This window comes from Microplitis mediator, chromosome 2 (assembly GCF_029852145.1).
Source record: "Microplitis mediator isolate UGA2020A chromosome 2, iyMicMedi2.1, whole genome shotgun sequence".
In the NCBI taxonomy this organism is placed as follows: Eukaryota; Metazoa; Arthropoda; class Insecta; order Hymenoptera; family Braconidae; genus Microplitis; species Microplitis mediator.
In genome coordinates, this window is record NC_079970.1 from 16,116,126 (window position 1) to 16,129,940 (window position 13,815).

Below are 13,815 nucleotides of genomic sequence, written 5' to 3' on the forward strand. Positions count from 1 at the left end.
TTTTCGAGCTCAAGAACCTCGAAAACATTATTGTGAATACATTTTCGAGCTCTTCGAGCTCAAAAATACGTTTGTATGCTGTTGTTTTCGAAAAAAAAACATTTTTCACCATTTTTTCTCCAACGATATCTCTCAAACGAATAAACTGATTGAGACGGTTGAGGTGGCAATCGACGCGTTTTATCAAGTTCTAAAGCTGACCAAATTTTGAATTCGATTTATCGAGTCGTTTTTGAGATATTTCAGAAAAAATAAAAAAATTTTTTTTTTTCAATTCTTTCGACAACGGTTTCTCTTGAACGAATGAACCGATTTTGATGGTTGATGTGGCATTCGACGCGGCTTATAAAGCTCTAGAGCCCAGTCTATTTAGGAATTAATCCATCGAGCACATTAAAAGTTATCCAAAACAAACATTTTTGAAAAAACTTTATTTTTGGAATATCTCTGAACGAGCCCTACCGATCGAGCTCAATTTTCTCACGGCTTCAAGATATTGACAATCCGCGTCGAATGACACCTTAAAGTTCAAAATCGGTTCATCCGTTCAAAAGATACAGGTATTTACATACGTAAGTACATACATACATACATACACTCGGACATCATCTTGAAATTAGTCAGAATAGCTTCCTAGGACCTCAAAACGTCGACATCTGATGGAAATTCGATTTTCGTAAATCGGACCAAAACCAATAACTTCCCGAATTTTTGAAAATTTACAATTTTCTTAGCGGGAAGTTAAAAAAATTTTTCCTGTGTTATTCTTATGGGAAATCGAAAAGTGTGATCCGCACAACCTTAATACTAATATTAAGGGCTCATATTTTCAGAGGCCTATTTTGGCATCTGAACGAAAATTTTGAGCCTGGTTTCGAGAAAAAAAAAATTTTTTTTTTTTAAACGCCCTAATAGACATTGAGAATTAGCCGCTATTCGATCAGCATCTAATGATCTAAAATTGAACTTTCAAAGCAAAGGTTGCACACGGTAAGAAATATTTTGCGGATATCACTATGCCAGTATGGGCGTGAACGCCATCCTTTAAGGTATCGAAGATTTTTATAGGTTACAAAATTGTATGCGTAGATGATTCAACCATTGCGGGAATATTAACATTGGCAATAGTTGTCGCGGACGCCGCAATGTTAGCATGGCCGTCAGGAATATTCCTGTTGCAGCCGCAGAATCATGCTACAGGAACGATCCTGTTGCGGCGACATTTCTTTTTTTTCCATGTTTCTGTTAAAAAAATTATAGAAACCCGTTTGGCTAAAAATTATTCGTAGGTTTTCGAAGTCTAGGCAGCCCATTTTACCCCTGTCCACCCCCCAACACTTTTCATGTTAAAAATTTTGGGGGGACCATTTTGCCCCTCCCCCCCTTCCCCTATTGAAATATAATTAAATTGATATATTATACTCATTATGATTTCAAGACTATTCCTGTTGCAGCCACAGAAATATTACTGTTGCAGCAACAGGTCATCATCAACAAATCATCTTATTTCATCTTTTGCCACGCAATACACTATGAAATATTGACATGCTTTTTTTATAAATTCTATCTATTTTACTTTATTATCTAGTAATATTAACTTATAACTTCCTTTTGTTACCACACGGAAAAAAAATAGGTGCTGCAACAGCATCAAAATCTGTTGCAGCAACAGGATTTTATCCTGTTGCTCCCACAGGACTGCATCCTGTTGCAGCGCCTATTTTTTTTTCCGTGCAATCTAGAAATATTAAAAATTGAATAATTATATTCTTATAATCCTTAAGCTGTAGTATCGTTAATAATCGCAATGGAAAAAAGCTGTTTATAATAATAATAATAATAATAATAATAATAATAATAATAATAATAATAATAATAATAATAATAATAATAATAGTAATAATAATAATAATAATAGTGTTTGTAAAAGATATATCCATGTTTAATAAATGAATAATTGTACACACAAAAAAAAATTCTCGACTGAAGGTAAATATTCTTTATTCAAGAAAATTTTTTTGGAAACCTAAATTTTCTCAGATGAAGTAGAAATCTTCTCCAACCAAGACGAATTCTCTTGGCTCAAGAAAATCTTGACTTGGTTCCCGAAAACGTTTGTCTTCAAAAATATTTTCTTGACTCAAGATATCTGTTTTTTCTGTGTATATATTAATAACTGCATATAAATTAAAAAAACATATATATATAATAACTAAATACATTAGTTAAAATAATAATAAATTGTTTGGCAAGGGATATATTATATTGACACACAATAAAAAGTTAAGTGTTTTTTTGTGTTTCTTTGCACAGATCGCCCACGTTGTGAAGTTCCCGCGACTACTACCACAATTCATACGCAACGCTAAACCGTAACGCAAAATTTCTTCTTTTACTTTTATTTTATTTAGCATCTTATGTTTTACTGTACTTGTTACTTTTTTTATACTCTTACACTTCGCTTGAGTGCTGGGTACAATAAAAAATCTTAGTCGAGTATAATGAGTGAGAATTTTTTTGTTTCTGTGTACTCGAAACCCGGACCTAAAATTTTTAGGGCGGGTGTATTCTACGCTCACTACGTGCGACATAACGCGTGTGTAATTAATGAACTGGTGTTTCTTTTTTGCACTATAACCATGCGGTAAAAGTTTATGGTAGTGTCGGCATAAAAGTAAATTATATACATAGCGTGTAGCAAAATTAAACGTTCGATTGAGAAGATATATTTTACATTTTTTTTAAACTCCTATCATTTATATTTTACGAATTTTATAAAAAAAAAAAAATTATTATAATGTCAGAGGTCAATTTGTATGAGAAAATTTTTTGAGCATTAAACCTTTCAGAATGCACGTTTCGTAATCTTGACTATAATAAAATACTATCAGTTAATATAACCATGACATTGTAAAAATTATAATCTTTAAGACACTTTATAAGCATTACAATTTATATAATGATGTATTAGAATAGAATTCTGTCATCACTTATTAAAAAAAAAAATCATTTGAATTGTTGATCTATAAATGTTGATACAATTAAAAAAAAAAAATCAGTCTATCGGTTGACCCTGCGGGCCAGCCCTAAAATTTCCCGCCATTTTCGAGCTTTTTGAAATCGAAAACATTGTTGCGAATACGTTTTCAAGCTCTTCGAGCTCGAAAATACTTTTGGATGCTGTTGTTTTCGAAAAAAAAAGTTTTTTACCATTTTTTCTTCACCGATATCTCTCGAACGAATCGACCGATTGAGGTGGTTAAGGTGGCAATCGACTCGTTTTATTGAGTTCTAGAGCTGATTAGATTTTGAAATCGAATGATTCAACTTTTTTGTAGATATTTAGAAAAAAACGTTTTTCACTATTTTTTTCATCAACGATATCTCTTAAACGAGTTGACCGATTGAGACGGTTAAGGTGACAATCGACGCGTTTTATTGAGTTCTAGAGCTGATTAGATTTTGGAATTAATCGATGAAGCCATTTTTGAGAAATTTGAAAAAAAGTTTTTTTTTTTTGTTGTGTTTCTTCTATATCTGGGAGTCCATTCGATCGATCGATTTGAAATTTTTAGAAAAGTCGACGGCCAAGAAACTCTTTTGATTGCCACCTCAAACATCTTAATCGGTCAGTTCATTAAAAAGATATTAAGAGTTTACATCCATACACACACACACACACACACACACACACACACACACACACACACACACACACACACACACACACACACACACACACACACACACACACACACACACACACACACACACACACACACATACATACATACAGACACTCGGACATCCTTCTGAAAAAGTCAGAATAGCTTCCTTGGACCTCAAAACGACGACATCTGATGAAAACTCGATTTTCGAAAATCGGGGTGAATACATTAACTTGCCGAATTTTTGAAAATTAACAATTTTCTTAGCGGGAAGTTAAAAAATAATAATTTCAACTAAATCCGAGGGCTTTATATGAGATTAAAAATTATATGTTATATAACTTTGATATTATTATCTCAATAACTTTTCTTCACAGGTTTTATATAATCAGCTGAAAAAATTTAACATCAGGACTATTAAAAAATAAAAATTTTTTTTTTGGCAAGAGTAGCTTTATGCTAGAAATGTACAAAAAATTTTAATTTCACTGAATTCAATGGAGTTTTTTTCTTCTTGTATACTCTTTCACTGCATTTTATTGTATCCTAACAAAGTTCTACTTAACGCTTACAATGATTAGAAAATTACATTTAAAATTCACAGTTGCCATGAGTAGACATTATTTATTAGGTCGCATGACGATTTATGAGAATTTGATAATTATACAATACAAAAACATTAATTAAATTATTGTTCTCAGATAAATTATGAAAAATTTCCATCTTCGTTTATCAATAACGTATGAATTTACTCGAAAGATAATCTATGTTGCTCAAGGGTATGAATAATATAATTAATATGTATACTTCTATTCATTTGAAAAAAATCGATAAATTTTTGTTCTCTCCAATAATTTTTTCCCCTTGGATTTAATGATGATCGAAAAGTTGTAATATTTTCTATGACTCTTAAGCAGATTGGCTGATTGGAATCACTCTTATGGCATTCGAAAAAGCTCGTCAAAACTTAGATTTCGTGAAAATTTAAAATCAATTAATAGAGTAGATTTCGAGATATTCTAGAATAAAACTACAAAAATTATAAATAATTTTAAATTTACTTTACGTCGACGTAAAAAATATCACAAACTGCTAAGGTGTATAAGAAATACTGAGATCGAAATCTTTAAAACGTAATAATTCTGTTCCTGTTTTCTGAATAACTAATATTTTTTCACCCTAAATGTTCAAAAATATACTATTTGTCCAAGAGAGTATTTTTGAACTCGGCAATGTATGTAAAAATGAAAGTTTTTTCCATACTTGCACTGAAAGTTAAAATTTCTGTCCTATTTAGAGGTACCGTAGTCTCTTTTATGGAAAAACAAATAAATGGTATATTGCACGGTAAGGGATGAAACAAGACGATTTTAGATAAGAGTGAAGTTGACATTATCGGATGTCTCAAATCGTCTTTTATCCGGGGTCACACACTATACTATATTATTTTTTATATTACATGGATTGATACTGGGAGTCAACCATTATTCAGATTTTTTTTTTTTATTGAAGCTGATATTGATTTTTCAATTTTGCAAACGCAACTGTTAGCTCGATTGGTTATTGAAATCAAATAAACATGTAGAAGTTTTTACAATAAACAAATGTGATTTTGACAAGGGTAAAATAACATCGGGAACTAATTTAGCGGGCAGAAATAAATGAGATTTTCCCCTAGAAAATGAGCTGATCAGTTTCTATGCGCTAAATTGCATTGGTCTGAAATTAGCTTGTTTTGACTGGCAACATAAGCATAGAAACTCGCAGTTTAAATGCAGGTGGTATGAAAATAAGTTTATACATGCGTCAACCTTCCCATAAACAACAAAAATTAAACTTTCGGTTTCAGATCTGGTAAGGAATGGTATGCACATCACGGATGAAGGTAGAACTTGCCGATCCCCTGTGTTTGCCACCTTTGTCTTTGGCTCGGGTGGGCAATTATACACAAGGGTTGAAATGCCCTACTTTTCTTCTTTGGTGGATATTTTGTTATTTCGAGCTCCGTGAGCTCGAAACCGGCGGAAAGTCTTCGGGCTGGCCCGCAGGCTCAACCATTTTCCAGAATTTTTTTAAATTTTTAATTATGACTACGTTAAGTTAAATATACATAAAATTATATTTACTACACACATACATTTTAAAAATAAAATTACAAAAAAAAATTGACTTATTATTTATTTTATTTGTTAATTCATCATATCTGCAGGATGCTAAAGTATATTTTATTTATAATTCTGAAATACTGTTTTTAGTTGACATACTATTGAATAAATAAAAGCGTTATAATTAATTAATTCGAAAAAGAAAAAAAAATAATCTAAATAATTGAGAAGATAGAAACACTTTCATAATAAGTAGTTACATGTTCTTTCACTATATATAGTGACAGTAGACACTATAATTGTCTTTTCATATTTACTATCATTAAAAATTTCAAATTCTTTCTACAATATTTAACGTCACTTTAAGATATTTATCTTGTATTACAAAAACACAAATGAAAATCCTTCAAGTCACGGTCCCATACAAAGTTTGGAAACCGGCCCTTGGATGGCCCATCGTCGGGCGAGGTATGATGATTAACGGCCAGTCAATAGCAACTTTTAATGACCTATGAACGGCTGAATATACAAATGATAACCCCAGCCCATTAATGGCAATCGACTATCGGCCGATTAATGGCAGCAAGCAATCGGCCAAGCAAGCAAATAAATTTAATTTTAAAAAATTTTTATTTTTATTATCCTAGTAGAGTTCATGATCATTAACGTTTAAACTAATTAAGTGAGGTAAATGACGTTGAAAAACCTCGATGAAAAATTCGTCTGGGCTCCGGGCGCGAACTGCCGTCCTTCTGATTGCTGGGTCTGAACGGTAGCTACTGGACGAACCTACTAATATTAAGATGATACTTTTAAATGATCTACTTATTCATTCTATTACAACCACTCGGTTTTATGAAATATAAAGAGGAATTTAATTGATATTTTCGATTATTTAGAAAAAAAAAAAAAAATGTTTCATACTATATTTATTACACTGTAAAAAATCCGGAGTGAATTCGGATTGAAATTAAATCCGAATTCACTCCGCATTCACTCCGCCACTCGGAGTTCCGGAGTTTTAATACTTAAATAAATTTATATTAATTTACATTAAACTGCTAAACAATGTTTGCGTGCATGTGTGTGTTTGTGTGCGTGTGTGCAAATATGTGCGTGTGTGCAAATGTATGCGTGTGTGCAAATGTGGGCGTGTGTGTACAAATGTGTGCGTGTGTGTGTTCGAATGTGTGTGGAGGGATTAAATTAATGAAAAATTATCTACTCCGCGAAAACTCCCCTGCGGAGTGAATTTCACTTCGAGGGGAGTGAATAATTAAAAATTCATTCACTCCGCATTCACTCCGGATTTAGTCCGCATTCACTCCGCGAACTTTTTTCAGTGTATAATCACATAATTTTAAAAAATAAAACTTATTAAATTTAATTGATTATTTATCAAGGACCTAGTTGAATTATCTTGCTCTACTACTATTATCGAACATGACATTTATTATAAAAATTCATGACTTTTTTTTTAATTAAATTAATTTTTATAAATAAAGTTATAAAATTGCGGTTGTTGGTTGCAAATAATAACTAACTAAAAAATATTTTAATTGTTATTTGTAAATACCTTTAATCGGACAATTAAAATATATTATTAATTAAAAATTAGCTTAAATAAAAAATAAATAATTATTAATTAAAGATAACTATAATTATAAGTTATTTGTATAATTAACAATTGATTAGTAGATTTTTTCATTTAACAAAAATCATGGACCACTGATTCACTAACGGTAGCCCAACGTTGCGAAGCGATAATCGGCCAGTCATAAGTAGCCATTCATTGGCCAGCCATCGGCAGCGTCGCTTAAAAATTCAATCGGCTGCTGGTAATTAACCAGGTTTGGGCCATTACTAATTACCAATGCTTGGCCGAGTGACGGCAGTCAGACATCGGCCGATCTACGGCTTTTTTTTCCATTAACGGCGACTTTGTATGGACGTGGCATACTTTATGAAGATAAGTAAGCATACGCATTTATAAAGATTTCACACTAGCAATCAAGACTAAAGAACCATCCAATACTCCACACGTTATTTTACCAAGTTGCCTCAGTTAGACTGCAGAGTCAGAGAATTAATTGCATGGTAGTTTGCTCGTGGTAGTTTGTATAGGCAGTTGATGTGCATTGTAGAATAGTAATAACAGTAGAAGGATAAGAACGACAAACGATCGATGAGAAGTTGGCTATGGAAATCCGTATATGGAAAATAGTAGTAATAACACGACCTAGTGGAGTGGTCCTAGGGTGTCGATCCATCATTTATGCATAGCGGAATCGTGTAGAGTCACGAAATGTTTTAAATAACGTCTCTAGAGTCAGTTGAATCCGGTGCAGAAATACATTAAATAATCAGTGGTAACTGATATTGACACATTAAAATCCAAATACGACGAACAATCATATTTAATTAAATTTTTTTTTATATAAATAAAATTTTTTTATAATTTCTCATTTATCATTTTTTAAGGATGAATTTTAAAAGTACGACGATGTCTGATAGTATTTAGTAAATGATAATCAATATGTCACTAATATAATCCCTAGAGTCAATTACGTATTATATAGAACCCGGACACACAGACGATGGTTTAAATAATCAATTATACCATCGGATTGACTGTAGATTTATTTATAAACCCGAGGGGTTGTACTGCCATGAATTTGGGTATACGGACGACATCGAATGGATTTTGAGATATTATACGGAGAATATTGTGAGAAGAACAAGAGACAAAAGCAGCATATAATAGTGAAAATGAAGAGAGAAAGAGATATTATAAGAACAGTCATATAGTGAGTATACACCTATTGCTATCGGTCCATTAACCATCACCACTGGACGATGAAAACCGACTGGTCAATGACTATTATCCTCTCTGTTGGCACAAGATACTTGTCGTTTACTTTCCTCCCTATTTCCTTTACCATAATATTTTTTATCTCTCAACTAGTCAGTTAGCTTATTTCTGAATCATGATATTGTTCCATAGAATTTTTTAAAATATGCCATCAATGTCCTATTAGTAAAATAACTGCTCTGTATAATCCTTTTAAAAAAACACTAATCTTTTTTTCTTTATATATATTATGCATATTTTTTATAGAATACGGGTCTCACATCTTATTCTTCTCGTCTTAAAGTCACAATAATATTAAGATAAAAAGTATGTATAGAATCTGATAAAAAATAAATTTATTTCTGAATTATTGAGATACATTTGTGTAACAAAGAAATATATTTAAATATTAATACTTTTAATTTCTCTTCCAGCATCAGATTAGTGTTACAAAAAAGATGTATACGTAAAAACTTAATACATAAAAATAACATGTACTTATTTTTGTGTTGTATGACATCATAAAAATGATGAAACACATCTATATATATATATATATTTCTATTTTCTGCAGTTATAATTTAAGATTATTTCAGAACACATATTTAATTTGGTTAACTATTAAATACCTTTGGGCAAAAAAAAAAAGTTTTTTTTTTTTTTTATAAAAAAATAGTATATAAATTATGATCTATAAAAAATGATTATTTAATATTAAATCCTCTTAATAGTAAAATGACGAAATATATAATTCAACTAATGCTCTTAATCCTATATCACGTAAACATATTATCTAATTATCTAAACCTGTTGACCTGTGCAAATTAAACGATGACTTGAGAAAAATTCTAAAAAAAAAAAACTACCTCACTTTTAACGCCTTAAGGCTTGTAAGTTTTTATTTTTATCCGTTAGTATACACGTGAGAAAATACGTGATAAGTTAAACAATGATCTCTTAAATAGGACAACAACAGAAAATGAACAAAACAAGTTTTACAATTGTATACGTTAGATATATCTACAACCTTCATTTACAGGTGCCAGTAGTAATTATCGTTTGGAAGCTTTGAAAACCTTTTACAAAATAATGATCCTTAAACGTTAATCCTGCTTAATTTTATCACCTTTTTAAAAGTTAAATGATTGGATTTAGTGACGAAATGACACTTACGCTCTTAAAGTTACCGAAAAAAAAATTTTGTTGAGAAATAACAGGTGATCTAAGGAATGTTTAAAAGCATTCGTTTTACCTTTAAACGGCTCGTCTCCTGTTGCTACTAGCATCCTACCTGGAAAACAAGTGACAGGCACTGATTCGCGTCCCTTTGTGTAACTAAGAAAGTAAAAGACGACACGGCGTGTTTTTAAAGATTGCACGACGCCGATGTACTCTCAACAGGTATAAAAAAAAAAAAAAAAAACTATAGATACACGATGACATAGAATTTAACAAAAACCATAACAATAGGGGGCACGATACGGACGACAAGGGATGTCTCCACACTTGAGACGTTCTCCACAAAATTGACCGGTAAAATTTTTCAAGTAAGAGCAAAGAGTGTTTTATTTAAAACCTTGGATTTAAGATGAAGTAATTTAGTTTTTCGTAAGCTTTTGATCCATTTTTATGCCCTTGTTCAAAGCCCACTTATAAAACTTAACAAAAAAAAATACTTAATAAAAAGAAAGTATACAACATAAATTTTTCTTTCTGTTTAATGGATTTTTTTAACATCAAAGAGAAAATATTTATTAATAAATTTTGTTAAAAAGTTTTTTTGTAAAAGTTGCCCGTACATTAAGTACAGAATATTTTAATTTTTAACTACTTGTGACATAGATTTTGGAAGTTGTTAAGTTACACAACAGTAAAGAGCAGTTGTGTGTTATCAGTACTTGTTCAGCTTTCAACCCCTTTTATTATAAAAGTGTATTAGTGCGTACAACCACTACGGTCTCATCAAGACACACACTGTCTGAAACACCAGAGCGGCTTATCGAAAGCGTGAGCTGAATCGAGGACGTGAAACTTGACATTTTACTGTCTTGAAATCTACAACGTCAGTGTACCATCAACTATATGATGAGGAATGGGACTGAAGAGCATTATCTCTCACGACATTCTCTATGCCGCAAATGATTATTTCAAAACGACTAAGAAGCCTGAATGTTGACAAATTAATTCTGTGAATGCTTTAGATAATAGTAGGTTATGCAGAAGTGACGAGTGAATGGTGAAAACATAAGAAATTAAAAAATTTACTTTTACGGACAATTTGTAAAATTCAACTGATTTCAAATATGTACCTGAAGATCGGAACGTTTTTCGCGGAACGAAAATAAGAAAAAAGAAATGAAAAGTAAAAAATCTACTGGATTTAGATTTCGTAAACGTTTTACACACTACCCGGAAGTGACAAGCCACCCCCAACTACCCCTTAAGTTGCCATGAGGCACAAATTTCATGAATTATTTTCATTTTCGTTGCGTGAAAAACGTTCCGATCTTTACTCTCTTAAAATGAATCAGTGAAAAGTACTCCAATCAGTGAATATTCACTGCATAAATAGTCCCAAGTATATCACTAATTGAAGCAGTGATATACTTGGGACTGTATCGCAGTGAACATTCACTGATTTAAAGCACTTTTCACTGATTTATTTTAAGAGAGCAGGTACATTTTTAAATAAAAAATTTATTAAAATTTTATTACATTGGTTAATATAAATTGTTATTTAGATAATATACTAAACATTTATTCTAAAAGTATTAATTAACTTGTTGATCGATGTAGCAATTTATTATTTTCAATTATTTATAAATAATTGTCTAAAAAAAATTGAATAAATTAAATTTTTTTGAACTAGAATTAATAACGATTAGAATAACACTTTTCGTATCACCTGCATGGAGATAGCGAGTTGCAATACCTGCTTTGCCAGTCGGAACAAGCCAATTTCAGACCAATGCGATTTAGCGTGTAGAAACTGATCAGTTTCTCCCCATGGGATGAAACTACCTAGTTTCTACCTGTTAAATTAGTTTCCGACTTTATTTCATCCCTGTCATAATGAGATTTGTTTATTGTAAACCTCTATTTATCGTTTGTTTCCTCATGAGGAAAAAGTACGACTTTCTTCTCTCTAAGGATGAGAATTCAAACTTCCACTGACGGTATATGGTAAAAAATATTTGTCAATCTAAAAACCAACGAAACTGACAGTTGTGCTTGAAAAATCATAAAAATAATTTGAGTCCCAACAAAAGATATTATTAATTAATAAAAAACCTTTTTATTAATTAATAATTCTTTTCTTCGTTTAATTACTTAGATTTGTATATTTAAAATACAGCATTATTTTTTTTCCACACTATCGGTCAGAAATTAGCCTGTTTCGACTGTCTCCAGTCATTAAAACTCTCAGTGTCAATGCAGATCATATTGAAAAATATAGTGCGTAGCACAGAATAAAACACAGTTTTAGATTTCGGGTGATGTCAACTTTACTCTCGTCTATAATAGCCTCGTTTCATCCCTTGCCTCGCAATATACTATTTCTATCGATTGAATTATCATAATTTTCACATCAAGTAAATATTGTATTATTGAAATAAAATATATATTTTTTATTGGTGAGTAGATTTATCTTTTCTTATTATTGATGTAGAGGAAACACGCGCGACCCACGGCCTCGATTTGTTCTACTGTCATAGAGGGTTGATTCGTGTGCGCACGTGCTCTCTTTTAACTTCCCCGGTTAACCTTGTGCGCATAATTTTTTTTTAACTTATTATAACTATAATTGCTGAATTACTTACAGATGACGAGAGCAATAATTTAATAAACTTCTATAACAAAAATATTCGTGGAATATTAATTAATATATAGAATGATGAAGTGGTTTACGCTTAATATCGTGAAATTTACCTCCAAGGCTTTCTAGCGAAAGTTTTTTAAGTAAAATAAAACAAATTTATTATACCATAATGAAGTCGAAAAAATAATTGCCTACAATAAATTACATGATTTGGAAAAAAAAAAAAACTCAATATATTGTTTGATTCAATAAATTACTCACAATAATCCAGTGTAAAATTTGTTTCATGGTTCCATACAAAAAACTGATAATATATGAAAAGCTTAATGAAAGTGAAACAAACAATCCGCAGCAAGTTTTATGTCACTTAAATGCAAATTAATTTCTCAATTCAAAATTTAACACTAGTTACACGTCACCAAAGTTTACTTATATAAATATATTACAAAAAAAAAAAAAAACAACAAACGTTTAATTAATTTAACTGAATAATTTTTGATTCACTTTAGGTATAAGAAATAAACTTAATACTTATGAATAATTTAAAAATGTAAAGGAGAACGATTTAATATGCAATAATGTATCCACAATATTTATTAAATTTGTTTTTCACTCATGTTTTATTCACTTGTAAAGTCCACTAATTATTTTGTTAAATATTTTATTCAATTAAATAACCAACAACACGCTAACCATTAAGTAATCATAAAATCGTTAGTTAATGATCGACCGCGTGGTAGTTACGTCATGTAAATAAAAAGCTTTATATCCTTTAGAATCGATGCTACCGTACCGAAGTGTGGCGCGCGAGTGCCAGCTCTGCGTCGCAAGTGACGTAGATAGGGCCGATGAGGTAGAAACTGCGAGAGTGCGCGAGGAAAAAGAGGGGAGAGGGTTGTCGGCAAAGCGTAGGCACTTGTCCGCAGCCCTCTATTTCTCCTGTTATATTTGGCTTCTATTTCTATTCCCAGTTTACTCTATACTGGAGTTGCTTGACCAACCAGCTACTAGACTAGAGTTTTTAGCGAGTTGTCGCATCCCCCCGTTAAGTTGTTTTTTTTTCTTAATTTTGAGTGTTTGTAAAATATTTTATCATAATATCGTATTATAAGATATTGAAAATAAAAAAACTATTTTACAATTGAGAAAGTGAAAAGGCAGAGGAATAAAAATTAATGAGGTTGAAAAACTATTATATTTGTTTAAATTAAAATAATAATTTCAAATTTGTACAAAAAAAAAAAATATAAAAATTATTTTTAACAGCATTTTTTTAAGCATACAAAATATTGATTTAATTCAAACTCAATAATTGTCATTAACAATTTTTTTTTTTTTTCATGCTTGACGCAATGATTGTTCATACTTTTT

General features: G+C 31.0%; 1 protein-coding gene across 2 annotated transcripts in view; it reads right to left on the reverse strand.

The window, feature by feature from the left end:
- LOC130664138 (protein madd-4) overlaps window positions 1-13,251 on the reverse strand; it is a 328,261-nt gene extending 315,010 nt beyond the window's left edge. For both annotated transcript variants that reach the window (XM_057463924.1, XM_057463923.1), the window contains exon 1: window positions 12,706-13,251. The gene's annotated coding sequence lies outside the window, so the exon portion shown is untranslated. The remainder of the gene's footprint in view (window positions 1-12,705) is intronic.
- Window positions 13,252-13,815: the final 564 nt, after the last annotated feature.